This window comes from Pinus tabuliformis, chromosome 2_1 (assembly GCF_031772625.1).
Source record: "Pinus tabuliformis cultivar Carrire ecotype Pingquan chromosome 2_1, CPIR1, whole genome shotgun sequence".
NCBI classification, from domain to species: Eukaryota; Viridiplantae; Streptophyta; class Pinopsida; order Pinales; family Pinaceae; genus Pinus; species Pinus tabuliformis.
Genome location: NC_142299.1, coordinates 755,690,315 through 755,714,014, shown reverse-complemented (window position 1 = coordinate 755,714,014; position 23,700 = coordinate 755,690,315).

Genomic DNA, 23,700 nt, shown 5'->3' with positions numbered 1-23,700 from the left:
CCCTTAGATCCTCCTCCTAGTAATCCTCCTACTAGGAAGAGACCACTTTGTCTCCGTGACTCACTACAGGATGTTGAGAGACATGTTCCCATCTGAGGATCATTTAGAGAAAGGAAGAATCCATGCAGGTACCAAGGATGTGTTGCAGCCATGAGAACTATGATTCAAGTTGAACCTTCTGTACTTGAAGAATCCATAAAAGCACAAGTTTAGAAATATGCAATGGTCGAAGAATATGAATCTATTATGAATAATTACATATGGGATGTTGTGCCGAGACCGAAGGGGGCATCCGTTGTAACTTGAAAGTGGATGTTCAAGATCAAGCATGGAGTTGATGGTAGCATTGAAAAATACAAGGCAAGGTTCGTGGCTTGAGAATTCTCCCAAAAAGAGGGAGACGATTATGATGATATAATTGCACCTGTGGCTCAATATACAACCATTTGTTTGATATTTTCCCTCACTGTAAGTCAAGGATGGACCCTTCATAAAATGGACGTAAAGACCGCATTCCCCCATGGCATGTTAAAAGAAGAGGTATACATTGAACAACCATAGGGATTTGAGGTAGAGGATCGAAATACATGCCTTTGTAGATTGAAGGAGGAATTGTATTGTTTGAAGCAAGCCCCAAGAGAATGGTACGCCCACATAGACATTTATTTCGTAAAGTGGGGATTCACAAGAAGTAATTTCTGTCCCAACCTCTAGTTTAAGGTAGTCCAAGGTATGTCGTTGATTTTGGTTTTATATGCTTACAATATATTATTGACAGGTAGTGAGCCTCTGATGATCGAGTGTAGGAGGTAGATATCGTCTAAATTCAGGATGAAGGACCTGGGACTTATGCACTATTTTGAAGGCCTTGGGTTGTGGCAAAGACCCGGTGATATTTTCCTTTCACAAGGAAAATATGTTATGAAGTTTATGGAAACATTTGGAATGATAGAATGCAAGTCCCTACCCACATTGATGGAAATGAACTTCAATAATTTACGTGGAGAAGATATAGAACCTTATTTGGCGGATTCATCCAAGTATAGATAATTTATTACGGTTCTGATGTTGCTTGTGAACACCCATTTGAACATACACTATGGAGTGAACACGTTGAGTCAATCCATGATGGAGCCTCTCCATGCACATGGAAAACTAACAAACACATTTTAAGATATTTGCAATGGATGATTACACTTGAACTGAGATAATTTGCCAGAGATGTTTGACTTCATGGATACACCAATGCAGACTAGGCATGAAATGTTGTCAACAAGAAGAATATGTCAGGATGTTGTTTTAGTCTTGGATCTGACATGATATCTTGGATGAGTAGGAAGCAAAAGTATGTAGCATCAAGTACCGCTAACGTAGAGTATGTTTTCGCTAGCACGACCAGTTGCAAACCCATTTGGTTGAGGAAGCTCCTTGGAGAGCTATTTGAGTAGTGTAAATAGGAGTCGTTTGACTCCATCACATATCAGTAGATGAGTAGATTGCAGATATTCTCACCAAGGCTTTGCTAAAAGGAAAGTTCTTGGTCTTCAAAGATCAGTGTGGATTGATGGATTTGACCTCTCTTGATAAGGGGCACCACTAATAAAGGAAATTGAGCCAGCTATACCCCACTATCTGAGCTCCCACGGTGAGGAATTGAGATGGAGGGCTCCTAGGTTTGAGGGAACTTTGCAAAATAGGGTATTAACCATATTTGTTACCCGCAGGGTTGGAGTAGTAGCTCATACTATCTTTGTCTTTGTAGAGTATACCTCAATTTGAATCATACCCACAAGATGGGCTTGTCCCTCCCCGTCTGGCCAATGGGTAAGGAGGCTTGGGGGTATGATATCCTTACCTTTGATAAGTCAGGTATCTCTCCCAAGCTAGGATTATGATTGAGGTGTTCTACCACATAACTCTTAAGAGTTATTGCTGGGAAGTTTGATAGGAAATAGGATGGGCTGAGTAGTAGCTCCCCCCATGATACTTATGGGTAGTATCCCGATGAAAATTATTTCCAGATATTAGCCCGATGACAGATATTTCTGGGTAGTATCCCGCTAACATATATTTCTGGGTAGTAGCCCGCTGAAAGAGATTTCGGGTTGTAGCTCGATGGACAAAGGGTGGTAGATTTTTCTCCCCATGATTCTTCTTATTTAGATTCGATAATTTTTCAGCAGAGAGATTTGAGTAGAGATGGGACACATGATGACAGGATGACATATTGATCGATGGTCAAATTTTTACGGGTGGAATTCTCCCTAATTGAGAGGGAGTGTTAAAATTTGAAACTTTTATTAAATTCCACTTTGGAATACTCATTTGATGGATATGAGGATGGCGTTGAGTTCCTCTTTTCTAGAGGACCAAAATTGACCTGAAGATCACCCCGTTTGGATAAGGAGAAGTTGGTTTTTGATTTTATGTACCCACTCATGTATATCGGGTCAGGTCGGCCTCACTCACATGGACACTTGAACAAGTCAGCCTCAACATCAAATGGACATTATTTGACACCCCTAGAAGCCTATAAACCGAAGTGACCTAGAAGCTCATTTGGACATCATCACATCAATCTTTATCTTCTCTTCTATCTAATTTGGTTTGACACATTGGTGAAGGAAAAGGTCATGCAAGGGTCTGAAGTAACGGATATGAATTTCACACAAAAATTGGGGTTTCTATACTAGACTCATGCATAGAACAGGGTAATCTTTTCCACATATGCACACGTGCTAAGGCCAAGGGAGCGTATGGGAGCTACAAAGGCTCGCATGCTAACATGAATAGAGTGTCTGAATGTTTTACTATAGTTGACCATCATCTGAAGTTTTTTGAGGCTGTCTCAAGTCTAAATCAAGTTGTCTCTTATATATTTTTCCACTCTAAACTGATTTATGAATTTTTTGGTTTGTATTGCTCATGATATTGTATTGGGCTCATTGTACTCTTTGTTGAATTTTATGACAATCAACAAGGAATTTCAAATGGTTTTCCTTAGTTGAGTCTAGTTTAATTTAGTTGAGTTGATTTTTTTTTTTTTAGTTCCTTAATATTAGTGTTGGGTATGTGTTAATAATGGTTTTTATTGCAAAATGGGTGCTTGGGTTGTTTAAGGGAAAATTATGAAATTTCTTACTTAAAATAGAATTGAGGATCTAACAGTTACTTGGAGATCCTATTAGTTTGGATATCAAACAATCTTCTTTTGTATTTTAATGTGAAAAATGTATTTGTAACTGTGGGATAGAAGAAAGAAAGAATCAAAGGTATCATCTCTCTGTATTCTGCTAAAGTTTCAATCTAGCTTGAACTAAGTGAAATAAAATATGTTAAAAGGAAGGGCTTCGTTGATCTGGTGTTAAATGGATAGCATCATTTTTTTAAATCTTTGCTTCTGAACTGCTGAGCTAGCTAATGAATATTGACTACTTTAGTTTCATTGTAAATCTAATTGCTAATATATGAGAAAAATTACTTCAATATGGGTTTGTACAAGCATTAGAAGGATCTTTGTATGTTTGAGGTCGTTTATGAATTTAACTATTGTATTGATCTATTGAAAAACAAGTGAATCTTAAATCAGATTTCCAACAGCGTTGGGGATCATCAAATTATCAATGCAAAGATAAATTTACCAAAATGATTTTTAATTATTCAATCTTTTGCTTGAATGTTGTAGTTGAATGGCCAACTAAAATATTAACGCTATCCATATTTGTTTTCAAATGTTCTTCTACTTGGATATTTTCTAGATTGGAGGAGATCTATTGATATTACCACATTTTTCTTTGTTAGAGATCGATATGTCTATGCCAAGGTTGGAAGTTTGTTATTTTAAGCATGAAATTATTAATTAGGTTTAAGGATCATTGTGTTAAGTAGGGATACAAGTTACCAGCTCTGCTATTTTTAGTAAACTGTCATAATTCCACTAGATCTCTCTATATCAATATACCTACTCTTCTAATGCAACCTCTTCATCAATGAATATTTTTTCTTAATTTGGAACAACTTTCTAGGGAGGCATGTCATTTTTCCCTTAGGAATTGTGTGCTAGGATTTGAGAAGCTAGATATCTTGGTGCAATGGAACGAGTATTTCCCTTTCTTCATCTACTCAATTATAGGTGTCAAATTTGTTCCATAACAAACATTCCTTCTTGTTAGAAGAGAATTATTCAACTTTGGTAGCTAATTTATTTGGCCTAATGAGGACCTTTAAGTCCCAATCCATTTCCTTCCCATGTCCTTTTGGCAATATTTAGTTGGGGGGAACCCTTTCTTATTTTTAGTTTCTACCACTTTCACCTTCTTCATTAATTTTTTTCGATTTCTTTTGTTTTTTGGAATCTTTTGGAAAGATCCCCAAATTCATGAATGTTCTTACATTTATATGGTAGTTGATCATAATTTACATCCTACTGAGGAGTCTAATTATCTAGCTAGAGATTTATTATTATCGGAATTTTCTTATCAAGATACACTTCTACACAAATATTGGCATGGGATTGCATACATTCTCAGGTTCCACTGAATTGATATAGTGGCCCAAAAAACTTCCAATGTTCCTAAAGATATCATCATTCCAACAATGGAGGCGAAAATATGGAATTCTAACTGATATAGGAACAACTAATTTGGGTTGAAATGTGAAATCCATTAGTTTAGATACAAGCCTTGAGCCCCCATAAAATAAGGCCCACAGCTAAAAATTAGATCTCTATCTACTTCCTTTCCAAAAAGGAAAGAGAAAAACCTTCTCAAATAGAAGGAAAAAATGATTCCATTCATTCATGGGTCTCCAATTTTTATCCACCGAAATATTTAAAGAGTGAAATGATAACCAGAATCCCATAAATTATCCGATTAGGCCTCTATCTTCTAGCATAAGAACCATTTCCATGGATTGATTGGCAAGAAACACAAATTTCAAGATATCATTAGATATTTTCACAAATTGGGCCAGCTTGAGGAATTGGGACCTGTTACCCACCATTTCATGGGTGATATCCCTAGGGGAAATTTTTCTCCATGACAAACCTCAATTGACAGCCAGCAACCCGTTGTGGCCTCCTACTAGCTATTGTGCCATTTCTTTACCAGTTGAGCCAACAATGTGGTCCCTAACCCAACCTGTATTGATCGTATGTTTGAAGGTGGGCCTCTAGAATTTAAAGGTATGTTTCGTCATTTGTTAATTGAGTATTGGGTTTATTTATCATGGAAACTTCTACGTATGGATTGATGTGTGGATTTGGCGGGAAGGGTGGGGTTAGCTTCTGCTCTTGTCCCATTAATCTCTTTTGGATGTTACCCTTAGATCTTAGTCCCATGGGGTCTCCTTTATTGACCATTTTGTTCTAGGGTGGTACTACTTGGGAAACCCCAAATTAGGGTGCATGGTCCCACATTTTTATTCACATATATTACTCCCTTTCTACTCACTATACTCCATTCATCATTTCTCCCATGTGGGTACACATTTCCATTCTAGTTCCGCATAGGGCCAACCTCCATATCCCCTTGCCCCCACCTTGGGTCAGTCTTGGAATGACGCCTTGGAGGTTGAAAAAGTTATTAAAAAAAAAAAAAAAAAACATAATTGGACACATAACAAAAAATTGTACCACAAAATGGAAAAGATGGTCGGGACAAAATAATTAGCACGTGGGCAAAATCTAATACGTGATATCTACCTGAATCCATGGTCATCACCCTAGTTCCATAGGCCCTAGATGAGCCTCCTTTATCATTCAGGAACCCATGATTGTCCCAACCCCTCGAGGGAAATGAACTACCCTACCTCAAATGAGGTAATCACTGCTTTATCTTACACATCATTATCTTGCCCTTTTAACCCCAAGTAGTTAATTAAAGAAATTTCATAAAAGACAGAAGGCATATAAAGAAGGGTGGAAATATCGAGGCCAGGGCACCTCATGTGTCACGATTTCTCCCTCCTACATATTACATACCCAGGTGTGGGCTTCCCCTTACATAGCTATGCCTGTGCCCCAAGATGTAGCCCAAGATTGCCCCTCTCATTCCTTACTCCATTCCACTTATTTATCACTCACCACCCCCATTTGAGGGATGTACCTTGGATACACTATCCCCTTTCAGGGTTGATACCAACTAATAAGATACTTGGTTAAACCCCTTGGGAGCTTGGAGACACTAGCACATGCCAAAGCCCACTATGAAAGGGTATGCCATTATGAAGTTCCCACATTGTTATCCATGGTTTGGAAGCTATTTTACCTAATTATTTTAATGACTAGTTCTACTGGAAGGGTAGGGGACACATTAGATCTTATGTAGGATTACAGATGGTTTCTGTTTGGGTTTGGTCTCCCAATATGGGATCCTAACCCACAAAGGTCTACATTGGCACATATAGGGTTTAAATATAGAGCCATTGGCCTCAATAGCAACAAACAATACTCCATGAATCTTCACCGATGTTGAGAGACAAGTATCGATCCATTTTCGATGATGGTATCAATATTCTTGGTACATTATGCCCAACGAGCCCCCACAACAGCTCTACACTCGTAGAAGATGTCAAAAGGCTTGTACGATGTCATGGAAACACTCATTCCACCACTCAGATACTTGTAGAGGATCTACCAGCATCTTTGATTCATATGGAGACTCATGGAGTCATTTATGTACCCTTAGACCCACTAGGAGCACCACAGGTCTACTACCTGGAGAACAAGGGGTCAGCCCCTTTTCCATCATATTCTAAAGAATTTGTTCCTAAGTATGGCACTTTAGGACATTATTAGGCGTTTGGAGGTTCCCACGACATGCACATATTATTATTTGGCCCCTTGCGAGGCTTATTTTTACACTTGTAAGCTAGTTTGGTGGTATTGTCACCAATAGGGGTTTTATTTGCACATTATTTTATCATTATGGATTAATGTAGGCACATAGGATAATTTTAACTCCTTAGGAGGCTATATATTAATGTTAAATACATTCGTTTGGATCATCAATTGACTTGGAATCTCTTTAATCATAGAGAACTTCACATTTTTTGGAGATGGATGAATTTTGAGATATGGATTTGGGATATTTTTCTTGTCTTAGAGCTTTCTCTTGCAAATGAAATGTTGGTTGGATATAGTCTATAATGTTGTAAGTAAATTTTGATGTTGTTATTCTTGTTGCTGCAAACTACTAAAATTAGGGCTAGTTGTTGGATATTAAAAGGTGGAATTAAGAATGTTTTAGAAAATTTAATGTATGGGCCAATGTTATATGAATGAAATGTCCTAGAGATTATTTGTGTCAATAATCTTGCATTATTTTCTTTGAATAATAAATGATTGAAGGTCACTTTTCTTTTATTTCTATTAACATTGGATGAAGCTAACTTTCAAGGCCTCCTTGATCAAGAAACAATGTTCTTACTCACCCTCCTCCTTGATTCCATAGCCCTAAGGCAATTAGGCATTAGTCCCTAAAAAAGGGTGATCATTTTAACCCTCTTTTTACCCTTTTTCACTACGTCTAGCCCCATTAGGTCACCTATGTTACCGGGAATAGTGTCTATGCAGAGCTACTAATCCCACTAAGGCTGATAGCTACCTTAGAAACAAACAAACTTAAAACTACTTTCGTTTTCCTTTATGAAAGATAGATGAGAGAAGAATAAAGGAGACCAACCTCTGTCTTGCGCTTGGTTCCGTGCTCGATTCCTCTCTCTTCTGATAGTCTTTTGCTACTTGCTTTCTTGTATACCCAGCTTCACAGAGTACCTGTAGAATCAAAGCAGCATAACACGATACGAGAACATAGATCTATTATCATAAGCAATATAGGATCAGATGTATATTAACCATACAAATGCATAAAACATAAATCATACAAGAGTATGGAGGAAAACTTGAATAGCTTTATTGATAATCAAGAAAGAGCCAAGAGAATTACAACCAATTTTTCTGACCCAGCATCATCCTCTCAGCAAGAAGCCCTTCTTAACCTCATGAAAAGCTTAGATCACCCAACAATATGATATTGCACCAATAAACCAGTAGCACTTCCTTACAAGATACAAAATTCCAGCCTCCTGGATCTCTGGGATGAGGGATCCATATATAGATGTCTGAAAGGGAGGTGAGTCAGCTTTTGAGATTTGATTAGTGTCTCCCCTCTGATAGTTCTTCATTCCACTTGGAGATTGATGATCTCTTACTCATCCCTGGTCGAATTCAGAGAGGCAAGTGTCACAGGAGAAGTTTTTTTGAAGATTCCATGCTTTTCCACCTTGCGGATTGACCCTGCCATTTGTCCCTTCTTGCCCATCGCACCCCATAGAGGGGATTTTTGAAATGCAACACACCTACTGTGTGTATTTAGGTGGGATGCAACGCACTTTGCCTATGGAGCAGGTGAAATGGTCCAGTTTTGACCAATTCCGAGTAGTTTTTCATGGAGAACTTCTGGGAGATTCTATAATCAATTGACCTTGTTCTTTTAGGGGTTGGAAAAACACCTTTAGGGACTTAGGAGCCCTTGGTTTATGGAAATTTATGCTTGGGGTTGCAGTGCCCAAAAATTTCTATAATAGTTTCCCCCTAAAGCATGAGGTCGTTAATCTTTTTTTATGTCGGGTGAAATGCTTTATCATGAGGATCCGAAGTTCTTTCAAGCTGGAAGGGGACCTGTAATAAGATACAATACAATACATTATCTTCATAATATTTTCATGATCTAGCTGAGGCAGGCATTCCCATTCTCAGCTTTATAAATTCATTTTTCATGTACATGAGACAGACAATCGTCTGAGTGTAGACTGATGATTCTGGTAGAGCCATCATCCCTTAGATTGGATGATTATCTGTGCAGCAATGATGTACATTTGATGTCTTTATTTTCCTGAATATATATCGTAGCCCGGATGGATGAAACTAGATTCGGGGTCTTCAATCTCGTTCGATCTTCACTCTAAGTACAAGTTGATCCATGTGAGAGATGTTCTGGAGTCGAACATGGAAAGGCATCACCCGATTACCAGCCAATGATATAAGCCATTAACAGGCGTGAGAGGAATCACTGATAATGAAGATGACCCTCAAGGTACTGCAGTACAATTTACGTGGTGTGATTAAAGGACTTGGCGTCGAACACCACGCAAAATCTTTCGGTCGAAGGCCATTGATGTAAACCTATTGCCGGAAGTGAGAAACTTGCCATTGAGGCATGCAAGCTTCAAAGTACTGAAAGGGTTGTTCCTAGATCGACTTCTTGGATCATGAGCTGATGTCAACAAGAAATGATCCGTCATAGGAGGGCCTTAATGAATCCCACATCAATGACATGGAATGGAGCAAATGATTTTAATGGAGGTGAAAACAATCTGGTGATATAAGGTTCAGGGTGGCGGTCATGAAAGAATGGAGTGTAAATGTATTGCAGTGGGTGAGACACAGGTGAATTCTCTGAGTGACTTCTCTTGAACATATCGGCGACACTGACATGATGGATCGGTAGCATTAACCCCAAATGTGGATGTTTTGATGGGACCATGGTGATGTGACCAGTGAATGGAACAACCCAACCCGACTTGGATGCGGAGTGAAAGTGTCATGCTCAAGAGCGACTTGCTACCAACAAAGTTTCTTCAAGTTTTCTTCCCAATTTTTCCCCAGTCATTGCTGACTAGTACCTCTTTATTTTTGTGAAGCTTGAGGAGGATAACATATGCTTGTTCTATAATTTTCCCTTCGGGAAAACCCATCGCTTTGTTTTAATGAACCTAGCAATAGTGAAACTCGTTCTTGTCTGCTATGGACAAATTTGTCGCTATTAGGTTTTAACGGGTTTAATGACAAAGATAACTCGGTCCTTTTCAATTTTAGAGAGTCTGAAAAGGGACGTAAATGAAACTCCAAAAATCCTTTTTTGTCATCTAATCCCTTAAGTCTGAAAAAGTATAAAATAATAAAGAAGGGATGAATTTTCAGTACTTTTAACGAGCCGAACAAAACAAGCGCTTGATATTTTTGTGTAATAATCCCTCAGGTCCAAAAAGATTAAAATCTAAAGGAGGGATAGCACTTCTGGTCACTTTGACAAGCTGGAGAGGCCAATGGATCGGCAATCTTTTCATATTTTACGAGTCAGTTGAAAAGAGCTTAAGGAGAGTCGTCTTTGAGGAACGAGTAGTAAATTCGGGTAGTAGTTTATTCCAGGTAAGATTTGAAATTTTCCAATCACGGCAGTGTTACAAGGATGGCTAACATGATCACTCTTCGCAGCTGTTCCTCAAAAAGGGGTAAACAATCAAGTGGAGGTGAATGATCGGCCAATACAGAGTGGAGGTGATGATGAGAACACGACCAAGGCTTTAAAGGCTGAAGTACTACATTCACGATGGTTATTTACCGGAAATTAGTTCATTTTTTAATGAGCTTAAATGTTGGGGGAAGCACTTGCTCATTGCTTATGTTTATTTTTTAATGAGCATGAAGTCCGCGTTAAAACTGCTCGATCCAGTCGTATAATAAGGATGTCTCATTTAAGATGCCATTTTTGTGGAGCTTGCACCTTACAAAGCTTTGCTCTGGATCCTTTCTTTATGCAAGTTAGGAAACAACTAATCCTACGAGTTTAAAGGGTTAGAGGACCTACAAATTTAAAAAATAAATAGTCGCTCTTCGCTTGCATGCACCCAGGTATAGAGAAAAATTTCCAGGTTACCAAGAAAGTTTCATCCGCATAGCGGATAAAATTCTTTCTCGGCAATGCCTATCGAAATAGGCAAAGGGGAGTGGTGTCACCCGGCATAACCTTAACGAAGGTATCTTATTCCAATCTGTTCTCATTTTCCTGTAAGGACGGGTTCGCCAGATTAGTCATATATCCTTCGCGGAAATCAACCCTATACCCAAGGTTCTCTTGCCGAAGCAGACCAGGGTGCATGCCCCCTGGGTTTCAGTCATGTCCCCCGAATCACTCGCACTCATGAGGTGGATGGACTGGGGATTGATGAGACATTCCCATTCAGGGATGGTATATGACTATTTGCTATGCGTGAACCGGGGAATGAAAGTTGGTCTACGAGCTTGACCACTCTTCCTTCGTGCGGAAAACACATTACTCTAAAGAGTGAGGAGACAATGGTTCCCATGCAATAAATATAGTCTCATCCAAGGAGTAGATTATAATCCAGGGGTCCTTGGACTACCATGTCCAGGGGCTTCACTTTCACTAGTTGACGGTGTATTTTCAACATGATCATCAGAGGTTGACGACACCGGGTTGTGCAAACGAGGAGAGAAATCCCTTAAGATCCGAGGGATGCAAGGACAATCTCGATGATAGTGGTCTCCTTTGCAAATGACACATGGCGATTTAGGTCTGGTCGGTGCAGTGTGTGGATTTTCGCTAGATGATGCTTGGTTGCCCCTTTTCGCCTTTGGCTCCTTCTACTTCTTCTCTTTCTTATTCTTTTCCTTCTTCTTCTCAGGTACTTGATTTTTGGCTTTACCAGCTTCATCAAGCGAAGAGGAAGGAGGAGAGGAAGAATCGGACAAAGTAGAGGGTTGGGGGATAACTCTAGTATCGTTTAGTTGCTGACTCGATTGTTTAGGAATCACGGTGTTCTGAACGACGGAGGTTGAGAAGAGCCATACGGGCAAGCCAATTGTCAATCCTGGAAGCAACAATGTGGCCATATGGGGTGCACCAACATCTCCCCAAGAGGAAAAGGGACTAGGATTTCCTCCAAGGGGAACTCCTTGGTTGGTGGACTCCATTTTCCTCAACCTAAGACCAACGTAGGAAAGGTGATAATTATTCAGTTTAAAATAAATTTTATACGCTTTGACACAACTTGTTTTCTCAATTTTAAAGAGTCGAGAAAAAAACAAAAGATGACTCTAGTCGCCATCGATTTTTAATGAGCCTAAAGTGACAAGTGCTCAGATGGACCTTTTCCGTTAAGGAGTTTGAAAAGGAACCAAAGGGACTGCTATGGAAATCTAGACAGAGGGATTACCAAACCAATCACAAAACTGTAGAATACTTTTTACGGTATGGCAGTCAATCTTCCCAAATGATGTGTTCAATGCATTATGATCGATAGGGCGGCAAACACGGCTTCCTATGGATAAAGGATTAAGCCTATTGTGGTCTCCCAAAATATACTTGACAATACGTGGGAGCACAAGTCTATACTGGCACTTATCATCTCAAAGTGGAGGAATCACCCAACCAACATTGAAAACAACGGTTACCAGGCTTTACGATGCCGGAATACGTCTCTAGCCTAGACTTCTAGATGTTGTGCGTTAGGTTCCAGTTGTTAGATTCATTAAATTTATTTTATAGTTGATCTTGCTTAAGAAATTTTCCTTTCAGGTTCACCGCATGATGTAGACGTACAATTCCTAAAATGCAATCTAAGATGACAAACAATCGTTTTATCTTCTTTGTGCAATGAAAATCCTAGCTACTAAGGAAAGAGAAATGGCGTTCTTTCAGCAAAGAGCAAAGAGCACACACTAAATGCACTGTCCTAAATCAAACCAACAAACAGTATAAATGCAAATGCACATGCATGTATTTGTTTTCAGCCTTCTTAATGTGTAAATGATAAAAAGAAAGCTAAGCGCAAATCTGAATTATTTTTCAAAGCGACAAATACTAACAAGTTTCTTTCTCAAAACACAATGAGGACAATGGCAACACTTTGCGATTTGGAATTGAAAACTTGCTTTCGACACTAGAAAAAACTAGTAATTCAGATCAAATACAAGAGTAACAGGGTAATCGACTATCAAGAACAATCAGATTCTCTTCTATGACTGAAAACGACACTTGCGACACTTTCAAATCAAGAAACAACAGTACAACTATGCTACTTCTTTGTAAAGGAGAACTGAAAATGACTCAAAAATACATAAAAACATTTACAGTTCTATGCAAAATGGAGGCAAAATAACAGCAAGGAAAGGGGTTTCAAACAGAGGTGTACTGACTACAAGCAGCAAAACTCCTGAATAGATCTGAAAAGAGTGAACACAGAAACCAAAATTTAGGAACAAGGCCTTGCCTGATCAGTGCACCTGTAACATAGTGAAACTGAAATGCAACGCACCTACTACACTCGGGAAGTGCGCTGCATTTGAAGTTCACAGAACAGACAGTGCGCTGGACCAGGGACGAGACTTTGATTGGGTTCTGGTTCACAGTTTGCAGTTCAGTTCAAGGATTTTGGCCGAGCAAGTGGTAATCAGTAAATCAATCACAGGGGTAGATCTAAGGAGGTTACTAGAGCCACCACAAGGGCAATTAGAGAGCTTGTAAATCAGTTGTTTAATTCATAAAAAAAACGTGGAGATTGACTGAAGCAGCATTTATCTACTTTGCACTTGCATAGAAAATGCAGTTCGAAGGCTAGCTGGCTTGACTTCAGGCTCCGTCTGTAAGTTTATAAAGTAAACAAATGTAGATGAACAAACAATATACTCGCTCCCCAGTGGAGTTGCCATTTTGTTACCGGGAATAGTGTCTATGCAGAGCTGCTAATCCCACTAAGGTTGGTAGCTACCTTAGAAACAAGCAAACTTAAAACTACTTTCGTTTTCCTTTATGAAAGATAGATGAGAGAAGAATAAAGGAGACCAACCTCTGTCTTGCGCTTGGTTCCTTACTCGATTCCTCTCTCTTCTGATAGTCTTTTGCTACTTCCTTTCTTTTATACCCAGCTTCACAGAGTACCTGTAGAATCAAAGTAGCATAACACTATACGAGAACATAGATCTATTATCATAAGCAATATAGGATCAGATGTATATTAACCATGCAAATGCATAAAACATAAATCATACAAGAGTATGGAGGACAACTTGAATAGCTTTATTGAAAATCAAGAAAGAGTCAAGAGAATTACAACCAATTGTTTTGACCTAGCATCATCCTCTCAGCAAGAAGCCCTTCTTCACCTCATGAAAAGCTTAGATCACGCAACAATATGATATTGCACCAATAAAACAGCAGCACTTCCTTACAAGATACAAAATTCCAGCCTCCTGGATCTCTGGGATGAGGGATCCATATATAGATGTCTGCAAGGGAGTTGAGTCAGCTTTTGAGATTTGATTAGTGTCTCCCCTCTGATAGTTCTTGATTTCACTTGGAGATTGATGATCTCTTACTCATCCCTGGTCGAATTCAGAGAGGCAAGTGTCACAGGAGAAGTTTCTGGAAGATTCCATGCTTTTCCACCTTGCGGATTGACCATGCCATTTGTCTCTTCTCGTCCATCGCACCCCATAGAAGGGATTTTTGAAATGCAACGCACCTACTGTGTGTATTTAGGTGGGATGCAACGCACTTTGCCTATGGAGCAGGTGAAATGGTCCAGTTTTGACCAGTTCTAAGTAGTTTTTCATGGAGAACTTCTGGGAGATGCTGTAATCAGTTGACCTTGTTCTTTTAGGGGTTGGAACAACACCTTTAGGGACTTAGGAGCCCTTGGTTTATGGACATTTATGCTTGGGGTTGCAGTGCCCAAAAATGTCTATAACAACCTAGGGCATCAATTTCCAAGGAATTGACCCAAGGAAAAACTTTGATCTTTTACAAGCTACTACGTTGGTGTGACCCCTCCCTCTCCTCTGAATTTGAGGCAATTCTAACAGTGGAATCTCTGAGACTCCTAATCCCTAGCTGTAGGATGAAATGTTGCCTAGGAATCCCCAAGGCTAGACTTCAACATGATCAATTCAACCTTTTGAAGTAAATATTATTGTTTGGACCTTTCCTTTCACCTTGTCGAGGATAGGAACATCATTGGTTGTTACATCCCATCCTTGAACCTGGACTGGGTCCACTTGGCCCTGTGTGGTCACACATCTCAATAAAGAATATTTGTCAAGAACCTTTGGGAATCCAATTTTCTGAAGTTTTATAGGGATTATTTGTCAAGAACCTTTGGGAATCCAATTTTCTCAAGGTTTATAGAGATTGAGAATCTAATCTATAAGCCTATTCCTTCTCCTTCAACCCTCCAATCATCAACCATTACCCCTGGAGGAAATATTCCCTTGCTTAAAGAGAAAGCAAGTTCCATTCTTCACTCCATCCTTGGTAAAGGGTTTCTAGGGTCACTTTCCACCTATCGATTGACATATAATTTACAAGTGATTCCTACACTATTCAAAGTCCTCCCATCAGTCAAAGTCCATAAAGAGTACAAAGACTCAGATATGGTGACAGTGGGCCAAGCATCCACCGTTGCCCTTAACCTAGCAGTTTCCCTCTTAATATAACCCGTTTAGCCCCCCTACTGGATTGTGTGGTAAAGGACATTAGACCACCTACCACCTAAACATTAAAAATATGGATATCAAAATTAGGTAGAGGAGGCAAAGGCCCTCTAGAACCTAAAACCATTAGCGAGGTGGTTAGAATTTCTTCAGTTATTTCAATAATTACTCTTTAGTATTTTATCTAAAAGTCTTAACATAATTCAAAAAAATATTAAAACATTATAATTATAATAATTTGATTTATATAATTTAGCAAAAAATATAAGAAAATGTAAAATTTTAGTATGTAAAGATAAATAAAATTTTCATTTTAACTAATTTTAATGACATGAATATCTAAAAATAAAAATGAAAATAATATTTAGGTCAAACCTAAATAATCAAAACACTAAAATGAAAATAATATTTGGGTTAAATTAAATAATGGAAACAATTAATTCAAATGTTCAAACTTTTAAATAATAATAATAATAATAATAATAATAATAATAATAATATTATTATTATTATTATTATTATATTTAGTTATTTAATTATAATTAATGAAATACTTAAATAAATCAGTTAATAATGAAAAACAACTAAATAATGAAAATTAGTAAATTATATATATATAAACATAAGAAGAAATGGGAGGGATCCAAGAACATTCAGATTGCTTGGGCTCCTTTCAATCTCTATAGTTTCCCTAAACTTAGGTTGGAGGAAATGATCTATCTTAGCAATGACTCGGAGGTCTTCAATGCAGATGTGGTGTTTTCTCTTTTTTGCATGTTTTGCTAATGTTGAGGAGTGGATCCTCCCATGTTTGATGTTTGAGGAGTGGGTCTTCCCATGTTTGATGTCTGCCGCATGTTCCTGAATCCTTTGTTTTATTGAGCAATCCATTTCACCAACATAGGGTGTTCCACATGAAAAACGGATTACATAAACACGAAAAAGGGATTACATAAACACTTTTCATATTCTTAGGGTCTACTGGGTCTTTTATAGATCTTAGGGAACTTTGAATAGTTTTAAGGGGCTTAAAGGTTGAGTGAACCTTATGATTTTTTAAATTATAATTTATTATTTATACATAATAACAATAAAATATCAAATTTAATTTAGTTATTTTAATTTGAAATTTTATAAAATTGTCCATGAGTTTTGGATAGATGGTGATTCGGTGCTTTGTAAAGACCCTCCTTGATGTGAAGTCACCGGATGATTTGGTGCTTTGTAGAGGCCCTCCTTGATTTGAAGTCACTGCATGATTTTGTGCTTTGTAAAGGCGACGGGTTCAATTTAGTGCCCCCTATCGAGATGATATATTGGACATGATAAAAATGTAGTCCCACCAAATTAATATATATATATATATATATATATATATATATATATATATATATATATATATATATATAACCTTCTCTTCCTCTTACCAAACTTCGATTTTTTTTTTTTTAAAAATTAATAATAAAATATGTAAATATAGGTATGTCTTCCTCATATATATATATATAAACTTCTGTTATGCAACATACATTTTCCATCTAAAATGTAATGTGCCATTAAAGCTAATAGATTACTATTTGAACAATAATATTTAATTTATTAATTATATTTATTTACATAATTAAAGTAGATATTATTTTTAATAACATAATATATTATTTATATTTATTATAAAAATTTTGATTAAATAATAAAGAGATAAGAAATTAAATATCGGAGATCAGAGACTTCCACACTTTATTGTATTGTTAGAGATTTTCAAAATAACATTGTGTTTCAGACGCTGATTCTATCCACAAGATTCTCTTGGATCTTTGATGATGGATAGAATCACCATCCCAAAATTTATACGGATCATACATATTAGACAAATCATATATATTACACAATGCTATTCGAAAAATCTCTAACAATTAAATAATATATTTTTTAAATTAAATAAAAGATAAACTTAACTTATAATTCAATCATAAAAATTTTAATTCCAAAAGGATAAAATAAATTATTATCTTTTGGAATTCGAATTTTAATATTGATAACACAAAAAGGGCCAATTAAACTACCCTTAAAAAGCTAAAATAAAACAAAATAAGACCAACCCGGGAAAAGGTCACTCCCAAACGTAAAATGTGGTTTATTTATTGAATGACAAATATATATTCGAGCTAGTTAATAAGCCAATCCACTACGTTCTTTTATTAGTTTATTTCTGAAATAGGTGTAAAAACTTCACATTTTTATGATTTTATTTCGTAAGCAGCCGTGTAAATCAAACCACATATAAGTGTATATATATATATATATATATATATATATATATATATGGTTTTGTAAATCAAACCACTTATACGTCTATATATGGCTTTTCAATTGGTGTTGGGAACAGAACGCTAGGAAGTACGTCTATATCTATGTCTATATGGTTTCCCAGTCGGTGTTAGAAATATAACGCTACGAAATCCAGAAGTCATATATACAAATATCCAGCGGATCCATGGCTTCAGACGACGATCATAAGAAGCAACAACTCAGACTGTTTGCAGTGGATCTCACGAAACACTACACGAATTTCAGTAGTTAGAGGCTTCTGCTTCCAAGAACACAAGCACCTCTCAGGGCCCTAAAGGTCGCGTCTTTCGTTGCCGCTATTGCTCAAAAGTGTTCCACAGTTCTAAGGCACTGGAGGGCATTGGAATGCCCATAGGAATCATCGAACTGCAAGCAAATCGAATCCAGTTCTCAGTAGCCTGCCAACTGACGGCTTTCAGTGTCCTCCTGTTGTAGGGCAGCAGCCTAGTAATGCTACATTTGCTTCCAGTGGCACATTTTCTCACAATTTTGAGTTGCAGATAGTGTACCTATAAAATTATAATCAGCCTCACTTTGAGCGGTGGCCTAACAAGTTGGCCTCCAACACTTTTCCTTCTGTGAAAAGCCTCAGAAATGACATCGAATTGGTATCCACCTCTTTATCTGCTATGAAAGGGGCCAGAAATGAAGACTCTCAAAAGAAAAATACAAGAATGGCCAGAAATGACATCGAAATGGTGTCGACCTCTTTATATTCCGTGAAAAGGGCCACAAACCAAGAGTCTCAGCACCACAATACAACAAGGGCTAGAAATGACATCGAATTCGTGTCGACCTCTTTATCTTCTGTGAAAAGGTCCAGAGACCAAGACTCTCAGTAGCACAATACAACATGGGCCAGAACTGACATCGAATTGGTGTCGACCTGTTTAGCTTCTGTGAAAAGGGCCACAAACCAAGAGTCTCAGCACCACAATACAACAAGGGCCAGAAATGACATCGAATTTCCGTCGACCTCCTTACCTTTAGTGGAAGTGAGCAGAAACGAAGATCCTGAACAGTACAACGCAACGCCTGGCCGTATGGTTACCGTGAGTAAAAAAGATGTGGAGCTTGACTTGTCCTTGCATCTTTGAGGTATCAAAAATTTTAAATTCTTTGATTGCATTTTGGAACATTCTCATTCTTTTGAGCTTGTGTCCCGAGCTTCCAGTTTACTACCCAGAGAGGCCATGAAATCTGTACAGTGCAATTCTAGAGCAAAAACAAAAAAATAATGTGCAAATGTGAGAGTACTTTGTTGGAAAATATTGATAAATCCAACCACCAAAATTAAATGTAAAACCTAGCGTCCTCTAGAGAAGTCCGCAGAAGTCTGAAGGGCTAGATTGATCCAGAATTCAATAGATGTTTTAATGAAGTTTTTAGAGATCATGGACAAAATGGGAAAGCTTCCTGAAGAGGCCACTGCCCAATCTCCAGAACTTTCTTTGTCCTGTATAAATACCTGATCAATGAATGAAGTTGCAAGTTGTTGAGTTCTAAGTCATGTGCTGTGTTCTGTGTTTGAGTCTCTGCTCTGATATCAAATTAGAGATTATATAGCTCACACATAAACACAGAATTCTGAAACTTATAACTTTAGAACTTAAAACATGTAACTTGTTTTCATTTGATCACTGAAACAGGCTTTTATACACATCACAGATCTTTCTAGAGTTTGATTGGGGGAGGAGGCCGAGTGGTGAATCATTGCGTGAGGCCAATTGTAGTGTCTATGTGTTGAGAACCATCTAGAAGTGTTGATGTCTTGCTGTGTGCAGAGCAGGTGTGAGGTTGAGTTGTGAAGAGCTGTGAGACAGCTCAGTCTAGGCGACTGAGCCATGAGCGTGGTGACTGAGGTCTGTGATAGAGAATTTGAAAGAAGCCTTCAGTGTTCAATTGCTGGAGTCATAAGGTAGCGCTATTGTGGACAGGAGTGTTGTTCAAAAGCACTGAAGGATAATCGATGTTTTGTGTGTTTTTTGTGCAATAGAACGTGTGTGAGGTTGAGTGCTTGAGTTGGAGCTATGTGTTCTGAGTTGGAGTTAACAGTCAGAGCCAAACGAGGGCTCCGTGGTGTACGCTGGAGCGACTAGACAAAGAAATTCATTAATAGCGTTGTTGAAAGAGCATTAGTTGATACTTTGTTGGAGACACTACTGATTATGTGTTGTCGATAGGAGTAATATTCCAATGCTTTGTGTGTGGAGATATCACTGTGATTTTGAGTTCTGAGACAGTGATTTGGTCTATTGGTGTGGAGCAGATACACACTGAAGTATTATTTCAGTAAAGCTGCCCGTGAATCCCTGTAAAGGTGTGGCCAAGTTGAGGATCTGTGGAGCTTGTTTGCTTATGAAGGAGAAGTCAGCGCAAGTGAAGCTGCTGCGTAGGAGGACCATCTGTAAGTTATTTTTTTGCTGCTTGGGTGTATTGATTGTTGTCTGATGTTTATGTTGTTGCAGTTGTGTTGAAGCCTCGAAAATTGGGTCTACAACAAGGGGGATACCCACCCGGTCCGAACCTTGGTTAGCAGCTCCTTTTCTATTTGCTATAGTGGGTCCGACTGGGGATATGGGACCAGTTTCCCAATCTATGTGTGTGTGTGTGTGGAGAATTGATATTTCCTTTCTAAAATTTCTTAAGTGAGATGCTCTAATTCTAACTCTGATCTAATAACATGTAAATTGTATTTTAATAAGCAGAAATATCTAAGTCTACACTAACCCGGGGTGTAATCCTTCTGTTATTCGATCTAAAATGATTTCAGATAACAATTGGTAATAAAGATTATTCAACTATTATGAGAAAAAAATTCAATATAGATAAACCACTTCATATAAAAAGTTAGACGAAACAATTGTGAAAGGCATATCGCATAATAAGCTACTCGCACATTAAGCATAAATAAATAGCTATCACCATACAAAAATTTCAAATGATAACTCATACATTCACACATCAATATATAAACAGTTGAACATGAATATCACTTTTAACACAAAGGCATAAATAGTTAAGAGATAGAAGTACCATTTATAACTAGTTCTACTCATGAGCTTCAAGCGATAATGATTTATCTCTTCTTAATCCAACATCCACTAAGAGTACAGAAGTGCAACATTAGTAGTAGATATTAAATGCAGATATCAATAAATCATGTTCCATTCATTCATCAAAACCTCCTCAGAGGGTACAAAAGTGCATGTTTTGGGGATAAGTTTTTGACAAATTTCAGGACCCTTCTCTAAATGCATGAGAAGGGTTTAAATACTACTAACTAAATCTAAAAATAACTTATTACAAAAATGTAGGATACGGTTTAAATGACCATCATCATTTTAGGCAAAAATAAAGCAAAATTAATACTAACATTGAATCTAAAATTAAAACTAACAACTAATTATTTCTGTATCTGTTCCTTGAAATCGCAAGCATTTAGCATTTGTTTGAGAAGAGTCGGTTGGCCGACTTCCAACTTTAACTATCCTGCGAACACAACATCGGCAAGTGCTGGCACCATCTTCTCGGCAGAATTGATGATACATTTGAGAGTCATGCACTAGCTGTGTGGTTTTACCAAATATGCCCAGTAAGAATCCCAATTCAACTTAGTTAATCTTTTGATCTATTCTTCCTTTTCTTGAGCCTTTTGTCTCCATCCTATCTGCAGTTGCTGAACATATATACATACCATTTTGTAGGTATTTCCGAAAAATACCACTGGTTTTAGGATTCGAGTTTTACTTTTTTACCTCTAGCGTTACTTTCTTACAAATTTATGGGCTTACAGGTGACTGAGCAATTAGAGGTTTTCCCTTTCAAGAGGTTTTGCTCAGCGATGCGAGATTAGCGCTACATGCTAATCGCTCATCACTGAGCAAAACCTAGGCGCTAATCGCGCATCGGAAACTGCCTCTGTTTCTTGATCCGGGCTTCCCTGGCACGATTTTTTTCCTCTTGCGCACTTTTTGTTAGCGGATATAAAGCTTAAATTTTGTGAAAATAACAAATCCGTAAGTTGCTGACACTGAGTCTTAAATTGTCTATTTGTGATGTCAGCACTGTCTAGTACCTATTTAACCATGTCCGTGTATGGAAGAATTTTTGGCCTTGCCGCTATTCGGTGTAAGAATGAGAAAGCTAGCTCTGTAATAGATTCCTCATAAGACCCGTGTGAGCCTGCAGTAGCTGTAACCTCCATTATTTTTGGATTCTCTTCCTCAAGGAGACTATAAATGCCTTCCCAAGTAGTAATACCAGTGTCTCTGTTACAGGTGGTGTCTGTATACAAGGGTGTGATTTATTGATCTTCAGAGCTCGGAGCTTTGCCTTTCTTTCCCATAATATCCTGTATACTGCTTTGTATAATTCTTTGGTCTTCATTCCTGCAGTTTACAAGTAAGGTGAGAGTAATGATTAGGAAAGGTGACGGGAACGCTTTAAATGCTGAAGACATATAAAATATACCACCTTATGTGAAATGACTATTTGATAAGCATGAAACCCTATTTCACTAATAATTGGCAACTAACTCATTAATTAGCATTAAAGTGCATAACCAGGTCTCGATTTATGGAAAATACTTTTTTGAACAATGAGCTTGAAATATTTGTGACGAAGTGATTTTGAAATTTGTTTCACAATATCGTAAATCACAACATCGCAATATCACTTTATCACTTTGTCAGAATATCGCAATATCGCAGGGGCGTAGCATATGACAATTATGCGTTAATGTGTTTTCCGTGAAATGCGATTTGTGATATGCGCCATCGCATATCGACAGTTTGAGGTTTTTCAACGTAAGTGATATTTGATGTATGCAATGTGATGAAGTTTCACATCGCGATCTCGCAATCTTAGAATTCGGCTTGCAAGGAGGTATCCTGTTATCCTTTTTGCGATGCGATTTTTCTTAAGGAAAGATTTTGTCTTACCTTATCATGAAACTTAAACTTTTTAGATTTTTCAAGGGTATTTTCCTAAGTTTATGACGGTAAGTTTTATTAAAAAGGAAATACAAAGACTAATTAATTTTTAAAATTTTGACTAAGGGTCCCCAGTTATTTAGTATTAGGAATAACACTAAATAAGAAGGGGGTTTGTTACTAGCCACAACAATTGGCGATTCACTTGGAAGAACCAGTTATCTCTGCTTTTCTTTTGAATTTTATAAACTTCCAAAACAGAAAATTTTCCAGAAAAGCAAATTTTTTTGTAGAAAGACAAAGTACATTATCCTTTTACCTATCAATGATATTTTGTTTCTTCTATTTTCAACTTTGATTATTTACTCCCTCAAGCTAGTCCTTGTATCTACATCAGTCATTACTTGTTTTATAAAGATAAAAACAAAGCCTTCTCCATAAATCAGTTTTGAATATGCTCATTTGTCGTAGGTAGAGCCTCTGCTGCCAGCAGGCGTTTATAGCCTCGACAGGGTTACCTGTTACCCAGCAATGATCATGTATCCTACTTAGAGAAATTTACAACTTTCAAAGAGAAATCCATATCCACTCTTATTGCTTTCATTTTCTTTTTTACTCTTAAAGAACAATGTCTTGGTTTGATAGCCAATTTATGACACAATCATTCACTTGATTTATGGCTCTGCTGAACAAGTTGGCTCGTGATGAGACTCCTTGTCTTTTGATTGCAACAATCTTGAGTCATTGCCTTGTTGTGGTATGCAATATTGGCAAAGTCCGCAAGCTATAATATCTATGATCATGATAAGCCGGCTTATGATGAGACCTCTTACTCTTTAAGTTAAAGTGTATCATTGGATTATTCTCTGAACGTTGAAGTTTCCTAGGTGGGGAGGAAGTCATTGTTTCCTTAAGATAGCTCTGGACGACAATGGTAGAGTTTTTTGGAAAGAGATTTTCTATAGAGAATCTTCATTTTTGTTATTGATACCTTTCATTGGACTGATATAAAACAATTTCCCACTAAAGGTCGTTTTTTGTTAAAATTTACAAAGTTGAAACTAGTATCATTTCTAGGCCTAGAGTCTTTAACTGTATCTTTCAATAATAATGATCAATTTTCTA